General features: G+C 42.0%; 1 protein-coding gene and 1 long non-coding RNA gene across 3 annotated transcripts in view; one reads left to right on the plus strand and one right to left on the minus strand.

Annotated features, from left to right (window-relative positions):
* LRMDA (leucine rich melanocyte differentiation associated) overlaps positions 1-26,751 on the plus strand; it is a 944,373-nt gene that overhangs the window by 478,947 nt on the left and 438,675 nt on the right. The window lies entirely within an intron of this gene.
* On the minus strand, positions 12,065-24,746 carry LOC148042527 (uncharacterized). The gene is made up of 3 exons (XR_015695175.1): positions 24,608-24,746; positions 15,359-15,449; positions 12,065-12,200 (listed from the first exon to the last, which is right to left on the minus strand). It is a non-coding gene; the product is annotated as an uncharacterized LOC148042527 (long non-coding RNA).

Raw genomic sequence — 26,751 nt, forward strand, 5'->3', positions numbered from 1 at the left:
GAATACAAAAAATTGAGAAAGTATAGAGGAAGAAGGGAAAAAAGAGAGATCAGTCCAGTTTAAAAGTAAGAGGCATTTGTAAAGAGTCCATCCATAGAAAACAAAGTTAAGGTAGAAAAGATAACACGATCGTCTTAAACCAGAGTTAATTCGCCGCTTGTTTTCTTCTGTCTTCAATTTTATTTTAAATTCCAATTCTTTTGGGTTTTCCTTTCTCTAATAATAAAACGTTTTCTCACCAATTCGACACACTCCTGTACTGCTTCTGTTTCAGAGGTTTGTCCCAACCTTTGGCAGCCATTTTGGTTGCTTCTCTTATAGCTGGCAAAAAGAACTTTCTCCTGGATCAACCAGGGGCTTTGCGATGCCCCTGAGATCAGCAGGACATGCTCTTCTCTATCACTGTTCCTTCAGAACAGTTTAGGTCCAAAAGGACCATCCTGAAACAGAGATATTGACAGCAATCCTGGAGACCCAAGATTGCATGTCGTGTCGTTGCAACATCAAGCCCCACCCATCCTAACACTGGAAGTTTTTAAGAAGAGATTGGACAACCATTTGTCTGAAATGGTAGAGGATCTCCTGACTGAGCAGGGGTTGAACTAGAAGACCTCCAAGGTCCCTTCCAAGTCTGTTATTCTATTCTGTTAACATACAATTGTTTCAAAACAATCTGATTCTTCCTTTCATTTCAATTATTAATTTACATGCTTGACTATTTACTCTTCCTCTATTCCAAAATGCAATTTTACATAACCATGGTGGTCATCCAATGGGTCTATAGATATTTTATTTATTTATCCTATTTGCATAGCAATGGTCCATCTCACCAAGGGACTCTTGACCTCTGCTGCCTGTCATGATTTTGGTCAATCAAGGCTTCTACACAACACATTTTAGGAAGATAAAAGAGTAGGCAAAGAGCACCTTAACCAGTACCCATACTGGTACTGGTTAAGGTGCTGGTGGCGCAGTGGTTCATACTGGTACTGTTTAAGAGAGCCGAGGTGGCGCAGTGGTTAAATGCAGCACTGCAGGCTACTTCAGCTGACTGCAGTTCTGCAGTTCGGCTGTTCAAATCTCACCGGCTCAGGGTTGACTCAGCCTTCCATCCTTCCGAGGTGGGTAAAATGAGGACCCGGATTGTTGTTGGGGGCAATATGCTGACTCTGTAAACCGCTTAGAGAGGGCTGAAAGCCCTATGAAGCGGTATATAAGTCTAACTGCTACTGAGTGCAATATTTTTTACTAACAGAACTGGTATATTTTGACATATTTGGGGCAGTATGCCAGAAGCATAGATAAAGCCCAGTTTTAACTTATGCTATTCTATGCAAGTTAGGATTTCTGATCCATATTGGTCTTATAAGCTAACATGCCCATATCCTATAATACAACATATCCTATAACCAAGATGGCGAACCAATGGCACACATGCTGGAAGTGAGACACAGAGCCATCTCTCTGGGCATGCATGCCATCGCCCGTTGTTCCAGTGCAACGACCAGCTTGTCTTCATGCATGTGGGAGGGGGCAGAAACTGGAAGAGCAGCCACCCAGTGTTTATGCGCGCGCCGGGAACATGGTCTTCCGGTTTCTGGCATACGCACATGATCCCATTTCAGAGCTCAGTGCCATAAAGGTTCTCCAACACTGTCCTATAACATAATATAATTGAGCAGGGGGTTGGACTAGCAGACCTCCAAGGTCCCTTCCAGCTCTGTTCTGATTGATTGAATGATTGTAAGTGACAGATGCATAACACATACTTAGGATGAAGTGGAAATGAATCCATTTAATAATTTACCTAATCCAGTTTCCCAAAAGTTGAAGTCTAGGACCACAGGTGTATTCCTGGCCCTGCTTACTATGGGCTCTGTTCTGACCCCCCTTCTCCATTCAGGAACGAAAGCCAAAACAGACGTATGAAAGAATGTTTTAATCAGTCCAGGCTGTTGTTGGCTACAAGCCCAAATAAACAAAGATAATAGCTCTGGCAGAAAGTCCTAAAACACTCACACAGGACTGCAAACAGGCTTCTTTCATCAAGTGACTTATCCAAGTTGGTTTCTCTCGATTTGTGAACGAGAACGAGAACATTGACTCCTGCAACCAGGGCGTGGCACAAACAGTTCCCTTTATACTCAGGAGAGGATCCCAATGAGCAACAGCTGCTCGCAATCATCTCCTGTAAGTACTCAGTTGTTCCTTCCGTCGAGTAACCCTTCGAAGGGGTGCATCCTGAAACAACTCACGAGTGTTTCCCTGAACACTCCCTCTGATCCAAGGCTCCGCCGCCACCTGGTGGCCAACCAGTCTCTCCTCGCCCTGCTCAGAGTTGACACCCTTTCCAGGGTCCTCCACCTCCTCCAAGGCCGACTCATAAGCCCCCTCACTGTCGGAGTCTGGCAGCAGCTCCAACGGCTCCTGCCAGGCCACAACAGGGTTCCATCCAGTTTTTTGTATGTAAGCCTCAACATGATTTATGGAGTTGAATGCAACCTTTGAGCCCAAATGTGGCCCATATGATTCTCTCAAAGGTTTGTATTGGGAAATATTTCCTGTTCTAGAGTAGGATTCTGCTGTGATTATTTGGGATGCAAATCAGACTGTGGGTTTTCATTTTTGCTTCAGGAGAGGGGGGGAGGAATGGAGGAGGGAGCGAGGGGAGGAAAAGAGGGAGGAAGAAAGGAAAGAGGAAGGAAGAAAAAAGAAAGAGAAAGGAAGGAGGGAAGGAAAGAAGGAAGGAGCGAGCAAGGGAGGAAATGACAGAGGAAGAAGGAAAAAAGAAAGAAAGAGCAAGAGAAAGAAAGAAGGAAGGAAGGAAGGAAAGAGCAAGAGAGGAAAGTAGAGGGAAAGAAAGAAAGAAAGAAAGAAAGAAGGAAAGAACAAGAGGAAGATAGGAAGGAGGGAAGAAAGGAGGGAGGGAGGGAGGGAGGGAGGGAGGGAGGGAAGGAAGGAAGGAAGGAAGGAAGGAAGGAAGGAAGGAAGGAAGGAAGGAAGGAAGGAAGGAAGGAAGGTGTTTTGTGTTTTTCTGGCTGTCGTAAATGTTGAAGACTCTCCAGTCTCTTAATATTGCAAATGTTATTTTCACAATCACTGTTTAAATACTTCAGTATTAATCTTTGGAATACCCATCAACCTCTGTCCACTATGAACAATAGTAATCAGAATGTATTGCTTCTTGTACAAAGCCGAAGCTCAATCCATCAGAAAGCATCGGCTACAGCTATAGATCAAATTTCAGCATTGAAGTTACACAGCATTATCTTAACATTAGGTTAAACTGTGAAATAAAAATAAAACTTAATAAGCTGGAAAAAAAGAAAAGACAAGGCATTCCTCATTTAAAACCCTTAAGTGGAGCCAACCTTAATTGAAATGTCTTTTTTTTAAAAAACTGAAATGTTAGCTTTAATTCAACCACGGCTCCCACTTCAAACGTGGTTTTTATAAATGTCAAACATCTGGAACTGCAAAAATGATCAGGTGTTATCACCTGTTGTTGTTGTTATTCACAAAGTCTGACCCATTGCGACGCCATGGGCAACATTCCTCCAGGCCTCCCTGACCTCTACCATTCCCGGAGTCCATTTAACTCACACCAACTGCTTCAGTGACTCCATCCAGCCACTTCCTTCTCTGCCGTCCCCTTCTTCTTTTGCCCTCAGTGTTTCCCAGCATTCAGCTCTTCTCCAGTGAATCCTTCCTTCTTATTAAGTGGCCAAAGTATTTGAGTTTCATCTTCAGGATCTGGCCTTCTAAAGAGCAGTCAGGGTTGATCTCCTCCAGGACTGACCTTTTTCTTTTAACTTTGTTGTTAGTTAGTTGCGACTAGTGGTGGGTTTCAATTTTTTTTAGAACCTCTTCTGTAGGTGTGGACTGCTTTGTGGGAGTGGCTTGCCAGCCATGTGACCAGGTGGGAGTGGCTTGCCAGCCATGTGACCGAGTGGGAGTGGCTTGACAGTCATGTGACTGGGTGGGCGTGGCCAACTTCTAAAATGTGGTGAAACTCACTTAACAATGCTCTTGCTTAGCAATCAAAATGTTGGCTCAGAAACTCTGGCATTTGGAGCACGCAAGTCTTAAAGCTGTCAAGTTAAAAGACCCTTGCACCTCTAACCCTTTAGGAAAAAAACCCAGGGGTGTTCAAACTTGACAGCTTTAAGACTTGTGCACTTTAACTCCCAGAAATCCTCCTCCAGTCATGTTGGTTCAGGAACTCTGGTATTGAAGCACACAAGTCTTAAAGCTGTCAAGTTAAAAGACCCTAGCACCCCTAACCCTTTAGAAAAAACCCTTAGGGGTGTTCAAACTTGACATCATTAAGACTTGTGCACTTCAACTCCCAGAATTCCTCCTCTCGCTCTTCACCTTGATGATGTGTGGATGGGCGGGGGGAGGGAGCTGGAACCAGTTCTAAACGGCACTGTAGATTTGTGGACCCTCTTCTATAGAAGAGGTTAGAACTGGAAGGAACTCACCCCTGGTTGTGACGTCATGTCCGACCCATTGTGACCCCATGGATAACATTCCTCCAGGCCTTCCTGTCCTCTACCATCCTCTGGAGTCCATTCAAGATCACGCCTATTGCTCCAGTGACTCCATCCAGCCACCTCATATCTGTCGTCCCCTTCTTCTTTTGCCCTCAATCTTTCCCAGCATTAGGTTCTTCTCCAGTGAGTCCTTCCTTCTCATTGGGTGGCCAAAGTCTCTGAGTTTCATCTTCAGGATCTGGTCTTCTAAAGAGCAGTCAGGGTTGATCTCCTCTAGGACTGATCGGTTTGATTGCCTTGCAGTCCAAGGGACTCGCAGGAGTCTTCTCCAGCACCATAGTTCAAAGGCCTCAATTCATTGGCGCGCAGCCTTTCTTATGGTCCAACTTTCACAGCCATACATTACAACTGGGAAAACCATAGCCTTGACTATACACACTGGCAGGGTGATGTCCCTTCTTTTTAGTATGCTGCCTAGATTTGCAAATTCAGGATCAGGTGTTATCACCTATGTAGTTTTAATTTAATTGTAGCCTAACCAAAGGTTATAAGAAGTTGCTGGATTGTTGATCTTGAGTCTTACCACTCTTCCGAAGAAAAACATTCTGAGCAATTGAGGGATTTATACAGCGGGGTGTTGCTATTGTAGCCTTGTGCAAATGAGTCCAAGGACAAAAATGGGGGCAAGCCTGATTCTCTGTAATCTTGAGAGATGCACGAGTTTCAAGCACGGGAGAGGAGAGGAATGAGAACAGGCCTACTCACTGAGAACATAAAAAGAAATATCAATTCATTTTCTGTGCAAATCTCCATGACGTAACTTGAGATGTGCAGATTTCCAATTCTATGAATGCTATTGAAAACAAAATTAGCCTCTTCCTTCCTCAGATGATCAATCTTGAAAGAGAAGTGATACTGATAAAGGAGAATGTTTGTCTTGAAATGAAGCGTCCTTGGTGCTCTCTGAGCTGGGTTGTCTTCTTGCAGATGTTTCATTACCCAAGCCAGGTAACATCATCAGTGCACCAGTTCTGCCCCTTGATAGAAGCTATTTTGCACATCGAACCCTTTCCAGCCATTCCTAGAAAACTTAAAGGTGCTTTTCTTTTTTGAAGAGGCAGCCGGACTTTCTGTTTTTTCTTTGTTTTTTTTTTCCTTTTCTCATTCAAGAAGCTTCTTCAGCTCCGACTGGATGGTGGGGAATGGAAGGATTTATACTCCTTACAGACAGCTGGTCATTTGCATCATTGTAGAGGGTCGCTGAAGCCCCTTGGAGGTGTGTCTGTGTCCTCAGGGACACCTGAGTGGTGCAAATGGCTGGGAAGCCTTCTTGGAACTGCTGAAAGGACTGTGTTGTGGAGCTGTGCCTTCTGCAGGATGTATTTTGCCCAGTGTCCACAGTTCCAAGAAGGCTCTACACCAGTGATGGTGAACCTTTTTCTTACGGCGTGCCAAAATTGTACACATGGGTGCTATAGGTTGCGCCTGCGTGCCCACTATCATGCACACCTGCCTGCCCACTTAATCCTCCCCATCCACCTGCACATGTGCGTGTGGTAACCTCGCACAACCCCTCCCCAGGTTCCAGAGGCTTTCCTGAAGCCTGTGGAGGGCGAAAATGGTATGTTTTATATGTACATTTTCATATAAATTAGGCATTCGTGTAGATTGCTCTCCTAACTGGTAGGCAAACTGGAGATAACCCTAGATGCCCATTGGAGGTAATTAAAACCTTGTGTCAGGCCTGGAAGCCATCTTTTGCTTTGGGCTTCAGGCCTATCACAATTAATGCTGTGGGAAAATGGGAGGGGGATTATATGGAGTAGGGGAGATATATAGTCAAATAACATTCTTTTCTCAGAGAGTCAAGGGCACCTTGCCCTGCAGCTGCGATGGTGTGACTGGGAGGCATCTCCAGTTGGGACAGTGCATGATTGGATCATGTGATGGACATGTGGGTGCTGGGGAGGGACTTTCACTTGGATGGGAAAAACCTGGAGGCATTCAGATTTGGGTTTTCCCACATGTGCCACTATGACATCTCTAATAAAATGGAACTTTGAGGAACCTCAAGCCTTGGAGTCTCCTTTTGTTAGGGGTGTTACTTGGAACCCGGACACCTTGTTGTTGTTGTTGTTGTTATTTTAAGCCTAATGGTCTGAGAAAAGGAGATAGAGCATCAATACATGTCAGTTTCACTCCTGTTGACCTTTGGGAAAGAGTATTTAGAACAGAATAGAGTGGAGTAGAGTAGAATAGAATAGAATGGAATTCTTTATTGTCGAAGTGTGATTGGACACACAAGGAATTTGTCTTTGGTGCATATGCTCTCAGTATATTTTTTTACTCATAGTATTTTTATGTAGCAAATATCTGATTGGTGATTGTGTAACACAAGCCACATTTGGCACTCAAACATGTTCTCAGTAGGACTCAAAACTCTTTGATTGGTTGATTGATGGGAGTTAAAAAGCTCAAAATCGTTTTAAGGGCCAAGAAGGGATGTGTATCCCATCTTCAGCAGTGGTTTCTTAGGTTCAAATTTGAAACGGGTGGGCGCACAGACAAAGCTCATCTCACATAAATGGAGTCATGCACATTGGCACTTACTTTCCTGCCACTCACATAGACCCATCTCCACTCCACACACACCCCATGCCAGGCCACAAATCCTGAAAGGTTGGGGATCACTTGTATAGGATCTCATGCTTGAGTAGAGGGTTGGACTAGGAGACCTCAAAGGTCCCTTCCAACTCTGTTATTCTGTAGTGTATGTTCTGTACAATGTAATGATATAGCTTAATCCAGAGTTCTTCAACCTCTCTGGATTGACAGGCTGGAGGGGGTGGGTATGCGCCTTTACATGGGTATTGACATCTTCACGAACGGGGCTGCATGTGTGTGCACTACACTCATATCGATGTTACACAGTACTTGCAGCAATGCTAGCACCCGCACGGCACTCATGGAGATACTAGCATGAGTGGGGGGGATGTGCGTGCGTGCACAAGCATTGGCCAGCCACTCACAAGAGGCCACCACCCAGTAGTGCGCTGCAACCCACAGGTTGGGGACCTTTGGCTTAAACCATTCCCCCAAAAACACAATGCTTATACCACTTTAAAAAAAATAGCAGTGCCGTTTTTGATATATAAGGAATAAAATGTTTAAACTCTGTTTCCCCAAAGACAGGGTCTTATTTTCTTTTGACCCCTGAAATAAGCCTTTGGCCTTATTTTCGGGGAGGTCTTATGATTTTTGAGGTGCAGGAGGCTCCTTAACCTCGGCCCGCAGCCCACAGATCAGCTGATCCAGATAGGGCCAGAAGTCCTGTCTCTGTTTCTGGCACAGTCTTGCTAGCCCTGGCAATGCTGAGCCTGCCACTCTTTTTGTGGCTGCCACCAAGAGAAGGGCACATGGTAGGTAGGCTTTGCTGTAGTGGCCTCCGCAAGGCCATTCCACGTGGATGGCAGGTGCATGTGGGGCACATGGGGCATGTTTCCCCCCTTTCCTCCCCCAGGAAATGACAGGGACCGGATGCACATGCGGTTAAATATTTTCAGGGAGGGCTTATTTTCAGGGGTGGGCTTATTTTAGTGCATGCACTCAAAAGCCCAATTTGGCTTATTATCCAGGGAGGTCTTATTTTCAGGGAAATAGAGTAGACTCCTAGAGAGACACCTGCTTGGTGTGGCATGTTTGTGGTCTCTCTGACAGACCATCATCCAGCCTCTGCCTGCTTTTAATGCTCAGCGTTTCATAAGCCCCACTGTATTATAGCCTATATAGCCATGATGGCGAACCTATGCCACGCGTGCCACACACGGCACGCAGAGCCCTTTCTGCGGGCATGCGAACTGTCATCCCAGCTCAGCTCCACCGCAGGTGCATGCGTGCCTCCCGCCGACCAGCTGATTTTTGGTCTCTGCCGCACATGTGCAGGGGGCGGAGCCATGTGGGAGACGTGAGCACATGCACAGGGAGCATCCCCCCCTGCACTCTGTTTTTGGGCCCAGGAGGCTTCAGGGAGACTTGCTAGGCCCAAAACAGACCACAAGGGGTGCAGCACACCCCCCACGCCCCATTTTTGGTCCCAGGAGGCTGCAGGGAGGCCTGCTAGACCCAAAATGGGGCAGGGGAGCATGGAACATGCACAGGTGGGTGTGTGGGAGCACAGCGGGTGTTGCATGCTCATGCAGAGGGGCGAGGCATGCAGGGGGAGTTGTCGCACACTCATTGCATTATGGGTGTGGGCATGCACACATGCGCTTTTGGCACACTTTGACAAAAAGGTTAGCTATCACTGCTATATAGGAAAGACATTTCTTCTAATGTCTAGCCTCCACTTCTTCCTTGAAGTTTTAACCACTGGTGCTGGCCTCTGGAGCAATAGAAAATGAACCGACTTATGGAGGGGAGTTATACCATCTGGAGATTCTGGTGACCTAAGGATAAAAATCTATTTTGCTTTGGGGAAACCTTTTGAAATCCGGCCATTATATTTCACGCTGGTTTTACTGTTCTACCTATGAAGCAGTTTTGTAAAGGCAACAGGGTGGGTTTTCTTTCTCTCCCCCCCCCACCCAATGCCTTTCCAATTTTTTTTTTTACCTTGCATTTTGTCCCTTTAGAAATTATCATGACGCATGTCAGGCGCTCTCACACAGGAAAAGAAGTCACATTCACTTCCAAGTTTCTGATTGTCTAAATAACACAGTAACTCAACGTACAGCTGTCTGGCATTTTGACAGTACAATAACCCATAATTCCTCCTGCCACTCAACACTTCAAGGTTAGCATTTTGTAGTTTGCTCTGAAGGAGCATTCATTTAAATTTTCAAGAGGCAAAATGTTGAAACGCTGCATTATCTCTCTCTCTCTCTCTCTCTCTCTCTCTCTCTCTCTCTCTCTCTCTCTCTCTCTCTCTCTCTCTCTCTCTCTCTCTCTCTCTCCCTCCCTCCCTCCCTCCCTCTCTCTCTCTCTCTCTCTCTCTCTCTCTCTCTCTCTGGTGTCCATTTTTTCCTACTTGATTTTGGGTTTTTTTTTCTTTTTTTTTAAGATGCCAAAGAGTTAAGCGTTCTCCAAATTCACTTGATTATCTTTATTTACTATGATAAATTTTACATCCTCAAACCTAACATCAGAAGGTAAACCTAACAGGATGAGATGCATTTTATGTTGAAATATAAACCAACAAAAAAGAGGGGGAAAAAGCTTTGCCAAATCATCATTATTACCTAGCATGCTTATGTTTATTTCACTGTGGTTTGTAAGTTTAAGGCAACACAAAGGTTCCCCTTGAACATATGAGCTAGTTGTTCCCGACTCTAGTGGGGGTGTTCATCTCCTTTTCAAAGCCGAAGAGCCAGCGCTGTCCGAAGACATCTCCATGGTCATGTAGCTGGCATGACTAAACACCGAAGGCGCATGGAATGCTGTTACTTTCCCACCAAAGGTGGCCCCTATTTTTTCTACTTGCATTTTTAATGTGCTTTCAAACTACTGGTTGGCAGAAGCTGGGACAAGTAACCAAAATTCACTCCGTTACGCAGTGCTAGGAATTTGAATCGCCGAACTGCTGACCTTTTTATCAACAAGCTCAGCATCTTAGCCACTGAGCCACCATGTCCCCATACAATATACAGCCATTTAAAGAATAAGAATGACCCTGCATGAGAATAAGAATAAGAATGACACCTAGTCCCTGGATGGACTGACTGGCGGCAATTCCTTAAAGGAGACCCAAGTATCCACTAGCATCAATTTAACCATTTCCTCCATGTAAATCCATGTAAGATAGTAAACGATAATTTCTGGAAGACACCATAATGAAGTTACATAAAAATGGAACAAATGGTGTAATTTGCATCAATTACCTGATGATGATGATGATGATGATGATGATGATGATGATGATCTTCTTCTTCTTCTTCTTCTTCTTCTTCTTCTTCTTCTTCTTCTTCTTCTTCTCCTCCTCCTCCTCCTCCTCCTCCTCCTCCTCCTCCTCCTCCTCCTCCTCCTCCTCCTCCCATATTCATCATCAAACATTGGTGATCCTACTTTTATCAACAGCTGCATGAAAAAGTGCTGTTGAGTTTTGTCCAAACCACTCTCTTAGGTTTTGAAGCCATGATGTTCAACCTCTGCCTGGATCTCATTTGCCTTCAATCTTTCCCTGAAGGATTAAGTGAAGTATTGTGCATTTTTCCAGGTGTTGCATCACATATCTGAAATATTCTAACTTTCACTTTTTAATGGTTTTGATTATTTCCCTTGGCTTTCCCAGATGGCTTATCATCTCCTCTAATTTTGTCAACCCAACTTATACGTAACAGAAAGTAATGATATCCTCTTTTCTTCACTACTGGTTCGGTTGCAGGAGTGTGCAAGTACTATAATTGTGTCCTTTATGGGACGATGCCACATATTGTTCTTTTGCAATGACTGTGGCTGGGGAGCTGTGGTTGCTCAGTGGTTCGAATGCAGTATTGCAAGTTAATTCTGTTGACTGCCGACTGCCAGCAGTTCGAGTCTCACTGGCTTCCATCCTGCCGAGGTTGGTAAAACAGGGTTCCAGATTGTTGGGGGCTATAGGTTGACTCTATAAATTGCTTAGAGCAGGCTTGTCACACTGGTGGCCCACAGGCCGGATACATCATGCGCAGTCTCCGCAAAGGCAAAAAAAGCACAATACGTCACAATCCGGCATGTGACATGATCAGATTTGACACCCATGGCTTAGAGAGAGCTGTAAGGCACTATGAAGCAGTATAAGTTTAAGACACTATATACAGTAAGTCTAAGGCACTTTATAAGTTTAAGTGTTATTGCCTACTCCACTCTACTCTACTCTACTCTTATTCCCTATTCTATTCTATTCTGCTGAGGTGGCAAAGTGGTTGGAATGTAGTATTGCACACTAATTCTGCTAACTGCCAGCAATTCGATCCTGAACGGCTCAATGTTGACTAAGCCGTCCACCCTTCCAAGATCGGTAAAGTGAGTTCCCCAGATTGTTGAGGGCAATAGACTGATTCTTGGAGGTGACTTTAAAGCACTATGAAGCAGTATACAAATCTAAGTGCCACTGCTATTGCGGTGGAGGTATTTGATAACCACAGTGAGTCATCTTCAACTATTAAGTAATTTCATCCTGTTTTAGCCCTTGCAAGTTATGAACCTCTTGTTCACCTTAATAGTATCACCTGCAATTCATTTTCAGCCAATTTTACAGTAGCTTCAAATCCTGGTTTATTAAGCCAGGTTATGCAGGGGAGCAATTCACTCCATACAGCTCCTTTCCTGCTGTTTTGGTTCGCTGCTCTTCAGGGAGCCAGAGTAAATATCAGCTTCCTGTTATTGCAGGCCAGGAATTAAAGATAATAGTTTCCAACCATGGTGGAATTGCAGTGGAAGAAGGCAGCAAAATGTGTAAGAGGGGTAAAACACATGCTTAAAAATCTTTATTCTGCACCAATTTCCTAAATGGCTATCAAGTAGAAATAGGAAACATGCCAGGTATTTTATTTTTATTCTATTTTATTGTTTTTACAATTTAGACACCATTTTCTTATATAGAGAGGGTTTTTTTTTTTGGTAACCCCCTGCTGTCAACATCTAATTTTTGTTTTGCAGTCTCTTCTTCCTCAATTCTGGCAGGACATTCTCTGCTATAGATTTTCATTTACTGACGGAAGCCGGATTCTGAAAGGAGAGGAACATCGCGGTGAAAAATGAGATTCACGTGATATGAACCCTGGTCCAGGCTTTGTAGGCATGGTCATTTGTTTTGTTTTGGCTTGTGTCAAATTGTGCCATTTATCCCACACATTATGTGGTTTGGTGTCTTTGTTTCTCAAGAAATCAGGCCATGACTGAACGTGATCTGTGTTTCCTGTGCAGTACAAACATGGGAAAGTTATGTAAATTTACCCTTCAAAATAATAATAATAATATCCAAATATGAATTTGCCATCTAGGATGCGAAGACATTTTCCATGCTGGGGCTCCATTTTTGGATGATTTTGTACAGAAAGGTTTATCTGTGACCCTAGAAAGAAAGGAAAGGAAAGGAAAGGAAAGGAAAAACAACATGTCCCTGGTGATTGGCAAGGCCCAACAGAGACTTCATTTACTTAGAGTCGTGCGAAAAAATCAGGGGGAAACAACGGCTGATGACCTCTTTCTATCGGTCCACGGTAGAAAGTGTCCTCACATACTGTGTATGGTATGCTGGTTTAACAGCTGCGGACAGGAAGGCACTACAGAGAGTGATAAATTTGGCACAAGAAACCATTGGTTGCCCTCTAACACCACTGGTTGACATTGCCAGGTCTTGCTGCTTTAGCAGAGTAACGAAGATACTCAGAGATGATTCACACCTTGGTCAGTGTCTCTTCGCACTTCTACCATCGGGCAGAAGATATTGAAACCTAGCCAGCTGAACAAATAGGTTTAAAAATAGCTGTCAAACCCTTAAACGCAACGACAAGTGGAAATGTGAGACTAGTTCTTTTCTTCTTTCTTTCTTTCTTTCTTTCTTTCTTTCTTTCTTTCTTTCTTTCTTTCTCTTTCTTTCTCCTAATTACTTGCATAGGGATTTTTCTTTATACTATTTATGTTGTTTGTATTTTTTGTCATGGAGGCTAAAACCAATTTCATTGTATACATGATGTACAATGACAATAAAGGCTATATACTATAGAATAATAGGACAAAATAGAATAGAATAAAGAAGAACAGAAGAGGAGAAGAGAAGATGGAACAAGAATAGAACAGTATAGGATAGAATAAATATGAAATATGAAGAGTACAGAAGAGAATGGAATAAAACAGGACAGAATAACTTTATTGTCACTTTGAATGTACACTAATTGCTACATTAAAATGATATTTCATTCCATATAGGTTTTAGGTTTTCTAATGATAGGTTTTCCTAATGGTAGGTAAAGGCTATTTTCATTTCATACACACCCAACTTTTGTTTTATGATCTGTTACAATCCTCCTCCTCCTCCTTGCAATCAAAGAAACTGCTGCCATGTTCTGGATTTGGAGAACATTTTAAAGGTCATTAAAGCTTTAATGCGGGGTGGGTGGGATTTGGATTTAAACAACCCTCCCAATTCTATGAAAATCTTCAAATCAAACTGCTAGTCTTCCAATGCATGTGTTGGGCTGAGACGGATAGTTCTGTTGAATAGCTAGATAGCCCCACAAACACACCTTTATTGTAAGCAGAATGCCTTTGAAAGAAACTACATAGCCAAAGTATTTGTTTACTAAACAAAGTAAACACTTTGTTTACTAAACAGTTCAGCAGACAGCACTTTGCTGATTTGCTAAATATACTTTAGCAAGATAAAATTAACAAATAGATCTATAACTATTATATACTGTAGTAATCATTGGAAGAAATGTCCCTCTGGGTTCAGTTCCAAGTGGGGAGAAAGACACTGGAAACATGGAGACTGTTTGGAAAGGTGGTTTAATGATGGACAGGAGGGCCACATGGTTTGAAGTCCTGGCCACATGGAGTGGAGAGCGAGATATATTTATACACTCTCTTGGGCTTTGAACTTGCTTCCTGTTCCTGTGGCAAGAAATGTATCCTGATTGATTGCCAAACTACCATGGGGCTGTGCAGGGGTAGCTCTGTAGGTTGTCTTGAGTCCCAGGCTTGGTTGAATCTTGCTAGTTGATGATGTAATGAAGAGGCTTTGGGCAATTCCTATTATGGCTAGAGGGCTAATCCTATCTTTGTTGGATCTTGGGTGAGGACATTTGCTTATGAATAGACCTAGCTATCTCTTTATCTCTTAAGTGCTGACATCTGCTGTAGGCTATTGAGGAGGGTGGGGACTATTAAGAGTGAATCTGCTTCCTGCCTAAAAAAACATGTTTCTCCATTTTTCATCCAGGGAAGTATAATATTCTGCCTTTTTAATATTTCCTAGAATATTTCATTCTTCTAGGACAGCGATGGTGAACCTTTTTTGCCCTGCGTGCCATAGGAGCAGAGGGGGGATGTGTGCGGGCGTGCCGCACCCATAATGCAATGCGTGCTTCCCCCCCATTTTTTGCATGTTTTTTTCACCCTCCCCAGCTCCAGAGGCTTTATAGGAGTCGTCCCCCCCTCCCCGAGGCTCTCTGGAGGCTTCAGGGACCTTCAGGAGGCTTCCCCTGAAGGTATAAATGACCCTATGAGCAAACCGGAAGTCACTAGGGTCGGTTTAAACCCTCTGGAAGCTTCAGGGAAGCCTCCTGAAAGTCCCTGAAGCCTCTGGGGGGCTTAAACCGACCCAACGAGCAAACTGGAAGTCTGTCTCCGAACTTCTGGCTTGCCCATAGGGCCGTTTTTTTGCACTTTGGAGACTTCAAGGAATCTTCTGAAGCCTCTGAAGGGCCTCGGGGGGGGGGGGGTGGAGGCTCTTTTTGCTCTCCCCAGGCTCCTATAAAGCCTCTGGAGCCTGGGGAGGGCAAAAATGGCTTTAAAAAAGGCTGAACTCAACACCTTGCGTGCCCTGACAAATGGCTCTGTGTGGCACGCATGCCATAGGTTTGCCATCCCGGTTCTAGGGAAGGGTGGGTGCTAACTTCCTACATGCTAGTATATAGTAAATATACTTTAGCAAGAGTCTATTTACTACATAGTTTAATAATAGACCTTACTAAATAGTTCAGCAGACAGCACATTGCTGATCTTGGAAAGCTAAGCTGGGAAATTGGATAGGAGACCACCAAGAGATTCCAGGACTGTAGCTAGCCTGGGCATCTGTGTATCTATAAAAATCCTGGAATATGCATTGATAAACAATGTATATATTGAGAAAAGTACACAAAACCAGCAGGAATTGTTTTTACCTTAGTGAATGTTTCTAAGAGCTCTGCCCCTGTTGGTGGATGATAAAACAACCAGCATGGATGAGGTTACCCAGTTTGGGCCATGAAATGTCTGCAAGAAAACAAGCAAGCTCAGAGTGCACCAAGGTTCATAAAAGATATTGAATTGAAAAAGTATTTTATTACAAATATATGTTTCCTTCTCTTTGGCTGATTCCTTCATTGTTTATTAGGATTGGTCATGTGCTGTTGCACAGTAGGTTGCTAGGTTTAAACCAGGTGTATAAACGTGCAACCCCATTTAATTTGCATTTTTTGCATCCCCTCCTTTTTCTTTGAAAAGAAGAGAGTGAAAAAAACTGGCACGGTTGTTAAACTGAGACAGAGAGATATCCAGTTTTTTTGTGGAAAAGGTGCACCAATTAAATCTTTTTGCAAGGTCACCCTTGTAAAGCTCAGTCCTTTATTACATCAGTTAATACTTTCCCCTTCTTTCTGTTTACTGAAGAGGTTAAAAGACAGCAAAAGGGGCAGGCTTCTTACAGTAAGCCTTTATTGTGAACCATCAAAGCTAAGCCTGTAATTAAACCTGCTTAGAATATAGATATATATGCATACACACACACACACACACACACACACACACACACACACACACACACACACACATTCCCGATATCATCTGATTGAAATTTGAGACATCTGTAAAAAGACCAGTGTGGAAATGGATAGACCAGTGTTCAGGGGTGGGATCCTACCAGTTTAACAACCAGGTCACTGCATGTGTGTGCCAGTGGTGGGTTCCGGATCCCGTTGCAACCAGTAGGCTGCAACGGGGCCCATCTTCCACCACATGAATGCATCTTCACCTCTTGTGACGCCTCCGCGAGCTTCCACGATGCTCCAGCTGCTTGGCGGAGCGTCACGCAGGTGCTGTGTGCTCTGTGCATGGAAGAGCCAAAGAGCTCAAATACAGGTAAGGAGCTTGGGTGGGGGGTGGGTGGGCCCTCCAGAGCACCGTACCGGAATGGTACTCGGTGCTCCGGGCAGGCACCAGTATGGCCGTACTGGGGGGGTACCGCCTGCAACCTACCACTGGTGTGTGTGCAGTTTTGAGAAAACTTAACCTTCCGCATTACTGCTGGGGAGGAACACAGCTGAGGCGCGGCAATCCACTCTGCCGCGGGACACAGCTGAGAAGATAAAGGTCAGTAAAGTGCAGGAGCAGGCATGAGGGCCCACTTGCTTGTCGGAGCAAGCCGGTTCGCTCCCAGCTGATCTTTGGAGCTACCGGTTTGTCTGAATCGGTCAAAACCGGCTGAATCCCATGCCTGCCAGTGTTTCTCATCAATGTTAGCTTTAAGTCAGCTCCCACAATTCCCCAGCTAGCACAGTGTCTTAAAGTTGCCAAGATTGAGAAACAATACGGTAGGCTGTTAGATAGAGGGTTAGGATTACATTGGAGACAGATGGATGGAGCTTTCTGCTTTGTTTTAAATGCTATTGGTTGATGTCTATGGTTGATGTGGATTTGTCATTGGTTGATGATGGCCCTTCCCGGGGCCAGCAGTGAATCTACCATGAATCCCAGATGATGGAGGAAGCCGTTAACAAAGCTTCTCATCCTTCTTCCTAGGATTCCATAGGTTCATAACAACTAAGTAGTTACAACGCAGTATACTTTCTGTATCACCTCTAGACAAAATAAAAGGGGAAGAAAAAAAGCAGATAATTTGGGAGATGTTAAGAATTTCCAACAATTTCTTTTGCATAAACGTGAAGTTGGGTCTGCGTGCTGCAGCCGTTTAACAAAGTAGCACTTTAATTCCACTCCTTCCCATCTCCCAACCTCGGGGTTTTTTTTCTTCTTTTTTTTTATTTAAAAAATACAGGATTTCACTGTTCCAGCAGGAATATGCGTTGCTTAGGTATTCATTTCAGCAGCATTGACAATGCTGACAATATAATTGACCTAAAAAGTTCTGGATTTCCTGTTAATGCACTTTTAGAAATGTACATCAACTGCAAGAAAATCATTTCTATCTACATTTTGCTTGATTTCCATTTTCAAGAGGGAAAAAAGAACCTCATCTCATCATTATTATTCTATTTGAATAGCAGTGATATTGTCTATTGTATCACCGGGAGTACTTTATTTCGATATTTTCTTTGTCTGATTATACATGATAAACACACATTAGTGACATTCCATGCATGTTTTGAAGATAAATGGAATATCTCTTTAAGCCATTCCTGACACTTCTTAACCTGTAGGTTTAATGGCGTATTCTTTCTTTGATTCAATAATTTGCTGTCAAAAAAAGCAATGCTGACATTCCCCTTGTTGCAGGACTGAAATGAAAAGAAATCCCTTATCTTTGAGATATATTTTTTTTAAAAAAAATAAAAACTGGGGTGAACATTTTAAGATAAAAAAAATGTTTTCAAAGCGATGGGGAGTGAAAGATATAAGTGTTGACATTATACCAAGTGTCAGCATGGTAAGGGATGAAAATGAATAATAATAATAATAATAATAATAATAATAATAATAATAATAATAATAATTAGGCCCCTGGGTGGGACCCGACTAGTAACCAATGCCAAATCCGGCGAAACAACTGGCCGCTGTGATACAATTGTACAACAACAACAATGATAATAATAATAACAACAACAACAACAATAACAACAACAATAACAACAACAATAACAACAACAATAACAACAACAATAACAACAACAATACAACAATAACAACAACAACTGGCACAAACCAGCAGTGGTAATTCCAGTGGTAATTGGCACACTGGGTGCTATTCCAAAAGCACTGGAATTACATTTAAAACAGTTAAAAATTGACAAAATCACCATCAGTCAAATGCAAAAAGCCGCACTGCTTGGATCTGCACGGATATTACGAAAATACGTTACGACGTCCTAGGCCCCAGGGTGGGGCCCAACTAGTAACCAATGCCAAATCCGGCGAAACAACTGGCCGCTGTGATACAATTGTATAATGATATCATCATCATCATCATTATCTGAAACTTGGAGTCTTCTTGAATTGATTAAGGAATGGGTGGAATTTTTGTTTCAATTTTGAAAATTGGTTACCTCAATCACAGTTTGCATAAATAAGTAACTGTCAAGTTGCAGGTATAAATGTCTAAAATAATGGACTTTTCTCTTATCTGTGACTATTTCATCGCATGATAACAGAAGAGCTCAAGTCTTTATTTCCATCCTTGAATTACTTTTCTTCTTTCTCCTTTTTTAAGTGGTTGTGGAACATATCAGACAATCTCACCTTGATGGTAGCTGTACAACAAAATGTTATTGTGATGGTGATGATGATTGACAACAATAGAATTAAGAGTCCAAGAAAAAGAGAAAGTGTGTCTGTAGCCTTTTTGTAATATCCATTCAGTATTCAGTCTCCATTCATATCTGTCATATGTCTATCAGATTCCAAGACCGATCACTTACCAACTAGGAAATGCTTGCAAAAATGCTCATTTTTCACATTTCTCAGAAGTAGTAAAATCAAGGGGACTAGCGGCAAAGGGAAAATAATTTGCAGTCAAATAGTGGGGTTTACTATTCAATGGGAATTTTCTTCAGGAGAGAAGTTTTCTGTTCTATCTCATGAACTGGCCACTTTCTTGAGTTTTGAGTTCCTAAAAGATTGCTAGCAGGTGCCTAACATGAGTAAATATCAGAAAAGGAGGAAATTCTTGAGAAAAATTTGGTTCTAGAAACCAAAAACACTAAATACCTTTTAAATTAGTAAGATCCTCCCTTTTGAAGATTTCCAAATTAGGAGATCTGGCAATCTATAACACGAGATAAATCAAACTGACTTGGTTTGAAAGCAGATTAATAATAAGAACAAAAACCTTCAGAAAAAAAGAAAGTGAATGCATTCTTGATTGACTCCATTTGTAAGAGGCGAAAAGCATCTGATAGAAGCCATGAAGATGTCAAAATGGCATTACATATGTCATGACGTCATGTCACAGACATTGCTTGTATGGTGATGTCATGATGCACACAAAGTCACCTTCCCATCTCTGTTGATGCCCATGTTGATAGAATTAGATTAAGAATTAGAAAGAATAGAGCTGGAAGGGACATTGGAGGTCATCTAGTCCAACCCCTGCTCAAAGAGGAGATCCTAATTTTGGGAGTCGAAGTGCACAAGTCTTGCCAAGGTTGGAGAGCCATTGTTTAAAGCATCTTATTTATTACAACCATGTTATTGATTACAATTATAAGGTACATTTTACCTTATTACCCCTATTTTTAAGGTAATTGGAACTGACAACCTTTTCTACTAGTGTGCACAAATCAGCAACAAAAGCAAAATAGCAAGAGCAGACTCAATTGTCTTGTGGCAAATAGTGCTTTTTCCTTGGCTTCTTCATTTGTCAGAATTACTGATTGAAATGTATGAAATATGTTTGCTGTATCTCTGAACACATATTAAAGGCATAATCATTTGGTTTTATGGTTTGGTTTTATGGTTTTATTTGCATTTGTAGGCCGCCCTTTTCCCTGAGGGGACTCAGGGCGGCTCACAGAAAACCAGGGAAGGGGGAAATACAACATTGAGACAACGACACATAATAAAATAATGAACAACATGCATACAACATTCGGGCGGGGTAGGAATCCTTATCCCCAGGCCTGACGGGCGAGCCAGTTCTTCAAGGCTGTGCGGAAGGCTTGGACGGTGGAGAGGGTACGAATCTCTACGGGGAGCTCGTTCTTACTTATTTGTTTGTAATAAGTAAAAGGACTGTGGTTTCATAGGCTCTCCTGCTTGAGCAGGGGGCTGAACTAGAAGACCCCCCCCCCCAAGGTTCCTTCTAGTTATTCTCTTCTCTTCTGTTCTGTTCTGTTCCATTCCGTTCCATTCCATTTTATTCTATCTTTTCCTTTCCCCTCCATTCCCTATCCTATCTTATCCTATCCTATTCTTATTCCATTGTGTATTCTATTCTATTCTATTCCATTCCATTCCATTCTATGTTATTCTACACTATTCCTTTCCTTTCCTTATTCTATCCTATCCTTTTCTTATTCCATTGCATATTGTATTGTATTCCATTCCATTCCATTCCATCTTCTCTTCTCTTCTCTTCTCCTATTCTCTCCTATTCTCTCCTATTCTCTCCTATTCTCTTCTCTTCTCTTCTCTTCTCTTCTATTCTCTTCTCTTCTATTCTATTCTATTCTATTCTATTCTATTCTAATTCTTCTTGAAGTCAACCAAATGAGTGTCTTTTTCTCACACTTTGGTGTAATTCACTTCAATACAATTTGCGCAGGAAGTGTCCTCCCTATGGATTATTCTTAGTATCTCGTAGTCTGCCCTAAACTTTTACTAATGCTCTGTAAAGAAGGCGTAGTTGTTAACTGCAGCAGGTTTGTGACTAACTAGGTGATACAATCAACCAAATAAAGCCATCACCCATAAATGTCTTTTTCAGAAAAGGGGAAAAAAAGAATCACTGGGTAAACAAAGCTAATGCCTTTGCATTGCCTTTTAGAGACCAATAAATATTTAATAATCATCCATCTACAGTCAACGTGTGTGTGGAGGGGGGGAATCTTTAAACAGACAATTTCAAAAGCTGGAACATGCATTTTAATTGGTAAGCATTAGTCAGTGCAGCTTCTACGGAGCTGAATGGTTTTATCTTTTTCTAGGCAATTGTTTCCTAGACTTATATCTCTGATAAACCCTACATTTTAAATGAGAGTGGGAGGTTTATTTTTTATTGTAGTGAAATCTGGAGAGCTAAAAGTTTACAACTCAGATTAGATTGTCTTGATCCATTTGTCTTCTCAGCTAGAAATTCAAACTAAATAGAGTTATAGTCATGCACCAAATGTGTGGGGTGGGGAGTAAAGGAAAGGCGTAAGTGTGTATTTACCTCAATTTGTGCTGATGCATTACAATAACAACAATAATAATTCAAGACACCCGATACAGTCTTTGTGGCTTTTTGTTTTTTGTTTTTATTAATTTTTCAATTTTCAAGAACAATCTGGGCGATTTTATTTTCGCCAACTCCCAGACATAATTATTCTAATTATTACTGCCCATAAGCGGTTTAATTTTTGTTGTTTTTCCCTGACTATCTAGCTGATTCTTTTCGAGATACCGTCTGTATCTCACACCAGCCGATTTCAACCACCTAAGTGCTAAAATTGAGCTATTTTGCTCTCTGTAAAAATAAACCCCAGACCATTATGTGTAATTTTTCATTCAAACACACACACACACACACACACACACACACACACGGCACACACACACACACACACATCTCAGTTTTGTGTCCTCTCCTTTAATTCATCAGCTCCACTGAACGCCGAGTGGCAACAACAACGTTGTAGAAACCTGGATGTCAACTTCAATCTGCCTCGATTTGGTGTGAAATTTGTGCCATGGTGTGGGGCAGGCAAGGTCAAGCCTCCATAATTGATGTTGCTTATTCATCTGCTTCCCCGAGTATTTTTCTCGCTGTATGCTGGCCTTTGTTTGGATAAATAGTTTGAAGATTTACTATAGTCCTTGAAGGGTGGGATGTCCAACTTTAATGTCCTTGCTAGGGAGTCGGCTCAGCCCAGCTGGGATAGCACACAATGGCATTTAGAGAAGAGAGAGACAGAGGCAGAGGGAGGGAGGGAGGGAGGGAGGGAGGGAAAGAGGAGAGATAGAGAGACAGACAGACAGACAGATAGATGGTAGATAGATAGATAGATAGATAGATAGATAGATAGATAGATAGATAGATAGATAGATAGAGGAGAGAAAGAGAGAGAAAGAGGAGTGGCAGAGAGACAGAGACACACACATAGATAGAAAGATAGATAGATAAAGAAAGAGAAACAGAGATAGATAGATACATAGATCTGTGTGTGTGAGAGAGAGAGAGAGGAGAGAGACATAGAGAGACACACCGAGATAGATAGATGAGAGAAAGGTAGAGAAAGGTAGAGGGAATGGAGAGACAGACAGACACAGGCACATGCACACAGGAGAGAGAGAGAGAAAGATTCTCTTTCTAGCCCTCCCTCCATCACTGAGTGAAATAATTAAGACTTTTTTCGTGAGGTAATTCACCATTGAATCTTAGTTTGGGGCTATGAAACGAGGGAAGTTAACAATTACTGCTGTGGCTCAAGCTATTATTTTAAGAACTTGAACAGAACTGAGTGTGAAGAGCCAGAGGAGGGATAAAGTCAGACACCCACAGAAGAATCTGTGTGATCTTTTGCATTGCTTTTTTTTTGGGGGGGGGGGTCACTTTTCACATTATTTTATAGGAGGCAAAGTCCTAATGATGGGGATTGATGAGGGAATTAATTCTATTTTGGGTCATTAGCCTTATTCTGCTTATGGAAGCAAATGGCTTCATTTGTTAATGAATGTTACTTAAGCTGATCTCGTTAGCAATTGGGGGAGGGGTGTCTTTGCCACGATTCCCCCCAACCCCCAATAATTTTAGCCCAAGCCTTAATTGCAACCTTATAAGAGAATGCAGACTAAAAAAAGAAAAGAACGAAAAAGTGCAAGAAAGCAAAAGAGAGAAAGAAAAGGGGAAAAAACCCTGAGAAAACAACTCCCCACTCTCATAACAAGTATACATCATTTCACTGTCTCTTCACTTCCTTTTCATTGTAAAGCTTTTTCATATCTTCACTCATATTTTAACCATAGGCATATTCCAATCAGCAAACAGAGCCCTAAAATAATAACATTGATTTACGAAGGTAGAATTCAGGATTCCACATCTCAGATCTTAACTGTAAGGAAATGCACATTTAGAGCTCGTAAAGTCACAGCCTCCTTATGTGAAGAAATGCTTAAAATTGAAAATGACAAAGAGGGACCATTTTTCCTTTAAAGGAAACAAACATCCCTCACTTTAAGCAGAGACAATTAAATAAAAAGCTAGTTTGAACGCTATCAGATAAGGATACATAAAGTAACTAGAGGGAGGAGGCTTAAATGCCGTATTAAAGGTAAAGGTTAGTGCTAATTGCTAATTGTTCCTGACTCTAGGGGGCGGTGTTCACCTCCATTTCAAAGCCAAGGAGCCAGCACTGTCCAAAGACATCTCCGTGGTCATGTGGCCGGCATGACTAAATGCCTAAATGCACAGAACAGCGTTACCTTCCCATCAAATGTGGTTCCTATTTTTCTACTTGCATTTTTACATGCTTTCGAACTGCTAGGTTGGCAGAAGCTGGGATGAGTAATAGGAGCGCACTCCGTTACACAGCGCTAGGGATTCGAACCACCAAACTGCCGACCTTTCTGATCAACAAACTCAGTGTCTTAGCCACTGAGCCACTGTGTCCCTTTGGTACAGTGGTGGATTTCAATTTATTTTACTACCAGTTTGCTTGTTCGTGTGCGCATGCACAGAAGCGTCCAGTACTGGTTTGCCTGATCCGGGATAAACCAACAGAAACCCACCTCTGCTTCTGTATAAGATAAGGATACATAAAGTAACTAGAGGGGGAGAAAAAAGGCTTAAATGCCATATTAACTGTAAGCTAATCCAAAACAGGGAGTTCTCCAATCACAATCATTCATTTAATGACTGTTTGATGTTACAGCAGTGTTGAAAAAAATGATTTATAGCTGGTCCTCTCACTTACAACATCCCCACAATCACATGATAAAAATTAAGTGCTCGGCAATTGGCATTCATTTCCCACAATTGCAGCGTACCAGGTCACATGATTCACTTAAAGACTGCAGCAAAAATCAGTTACAAGTTACTTAAGAACCACACCCCTTAACAATGGACATCCCATTTCCCAATTGCGTTCATCAGTTGAGGACTGTTGCTACACCACATTTTTCCAGATGGCTACAAGTCCAAAGAAAACCATCACCAATAACAATATGCCCCATTTGAATAAACATCCAGTATTCCCACTATAATCAAATCCACATTTAAAAAGCATCAAGTAGTCCTCAGATCCTCGTATGAATAGAAGACTGAACTAATTACTTTAAAGCAATTAATAAGACAATTTCTGAATGTGATTAGGAAGGGAAGCTGAAACCTGCAGCTGGAGAAAGTATGGCAGATTTCCTCCAGCTCTTGTTTTTCCTGCCCCCCCCCCCAGGGAGCACTGCTTTGCAGGCTCCTTGGGAGAAGCAACCATACGGAGCACAGATTGGGTGATCTCACATCCTCTCTTGTGTCCAGAGAGGGTCAAAGAAGCTGATCTACTCACCAACTCCCTGTTCTTAGCCACAAGCTTTGGCTCTGCTTTTCATGGAGCTACCTTCAGTCTGCCATTCTTCCCCTGAAATACAGCTGGGCCTTGCCTTGATTTTGAAAAAAAAAAGTATCTGCTAGCCAGTGGAATCCGCTGTTTTTGAAAATAGGTGAGAGAATTTGAGCTCCGGTTGGAACAATATTGAATATTTGAACAGTGCTGAACAAGCACAGAGAAACCTCTACCTCCTTGTGGCTGAAAAAAATATATCAAAGAGCTGTGTGTTTTGCTCGTGTTAAAAGAAACACGCAGAAAGAGTTTGCTTCTCTAGTTCAGAAGAAATTTAAGAGACAGAGTGGGGGCATGGGAGAAATTCTATTACTGTCTGGAGATCAAATAAAATAGTTTGAAATAATGGCCTTGATTCCCATTGAACAAAAGAGGAAGTGGCTTTTTGGGGGGGTTAATCTGTTAACCTGAAAGCACATATTTCCTGGTGCGCCCGGCTTCAGTTGACCTTGAGGCAGGGGTAAAATTCAGCAGGTTCTGACAGGTTCTGGAGAACCAGTAGCGGAAATTTTGAGTAGTTTGGAGAACCAGCAAATACCCACTCTGGCTGGCCCCAGAGTGGGGTGGGAATGGGGATTTTGCAATATCCTTTCCCTGGGGTGGGAATGGAGATTTTGCAGTATTCTTCCCCTGCTACGCCCACCAAGCCACACCTAACTGAACCGGGAATTTTAAAAAAATTAAATTTCACCATTGCCTTGAGGTGAGTGATCTTAAGTGTGTGTGAGAGAGACAAAAAGAAGGATTTTTAAACAGTGTGTTGTTTCACACCTTAAGCTTAAGGATACTTTGTGGTGTTTTAAGTGGTATTTTTTGTGGTATTTTTGTGGTATTCCCCCCCACCCCATTATTGAAATTTCAAGGTTTTTTTTGGGGGGGGGGATTTGATATACAAAGTGGAAGTTGATTTTTATGAATCCCAAAGTGGCTTCTGGGCAGAAGACAGATATATTGGTGAGCTCACCTGAGAGCCCAAGGATATATTTATATATTTACATTGTGAAGCCGAGCTCTTATTTTCACAACACTGCTCAGTCATTTGAACCAGGCATTCTTCCCAGAGGCCGTTGTGCAAGAGAAGTTGACAAAGCTTTTTATTTAACAAGCGAAAGCAAGCCTCTAGTCTTACATCGCAAGGAGAAATCCTCCTTAATACAAACAAATTCTATGACATTTCTTTGCTAATAAATGTAAACACAACCCTGTATACCAGTAATATAAAAACAGTGCAAATAAGAGTAGTAATATTTGCCTATTAAAGGTAATTGAAATAATTGTTGTTGCTCTGTATTAATTTCATGATTCCCCTCTTTTACCTAAAAACACAATAGTGGAAAAATAAGAATTCTGTGTTATTAATAATAATTTGGTGGTAACAGACGTCTGTTTAGAGTTTAAAACAGAAATAGCTGCTTTACACAAAAAGATTGAATGTATATATGTAGGTTTACTCAAATATCATTAAGCATTGCTTGTGCAAATATTCATTGCACACTAATGGTGTTAGTGTAATGCAGTAGCTAGTACAAACAACTCTTTTTAAAATTCTGCATAAATAATCATTACTACTGATACAAAATTTATTTTCTGTAAATATTCCCTTTCCTGTTGTTTTCCTGCAATCAGCAATAACTTATATTTCAGCAATAATTTACAGACAGAAGCACTACCTTTTCACCCTGTCACTCGCCTGCATTAAAGCTGTCTTTAGTCAGTTTTCCATTATTTAGCAATCTCTGTAGAATTACAGTATTTAATTGCTTTTCAGTAGAGCTTAATATGTATCCTCTCTTGCCCTGAATATGTAAAAGAAATGTTTCTTAAGGGCTCATCTCTATATATAGCATGAATAGAGAACAGAATGTCAGGGAGAAGGCTGAACTCCAATACTTCTTGCTGATATGTTAGGTTTCTGTCTGCGAGTTTTAGTTTTTGCCCGCAGTCAGTAATGGTGTAATCAAGGAATTACATTAATCCCGTGTTGCTCTTACAGATATCGCTTCAGAGAAAAATGGGGAAGGTAAATCATCTTAAAGTGATTTTAATAATGAGGTTAGCTCCTCCAACCTGTCTTCGGAATAAGACTAGAT

This window comes from Thamnophis sirtalis, unplaced genomic scaffold (assembly GCF_051295495.1).
Source record: "Thamnophis sirtalis isolate CommonGarterSnake01/CBP01778 unplaced genomic scaffold, rThaSir2_p1.2 scaffold_15, whole genome shotgun sequence".
NCBI lineage: Eukaryota > Metazoa > Chordata > Lepidosauria > Squamata > Natricidae > Thamnophis > Thamnophis sirtalis.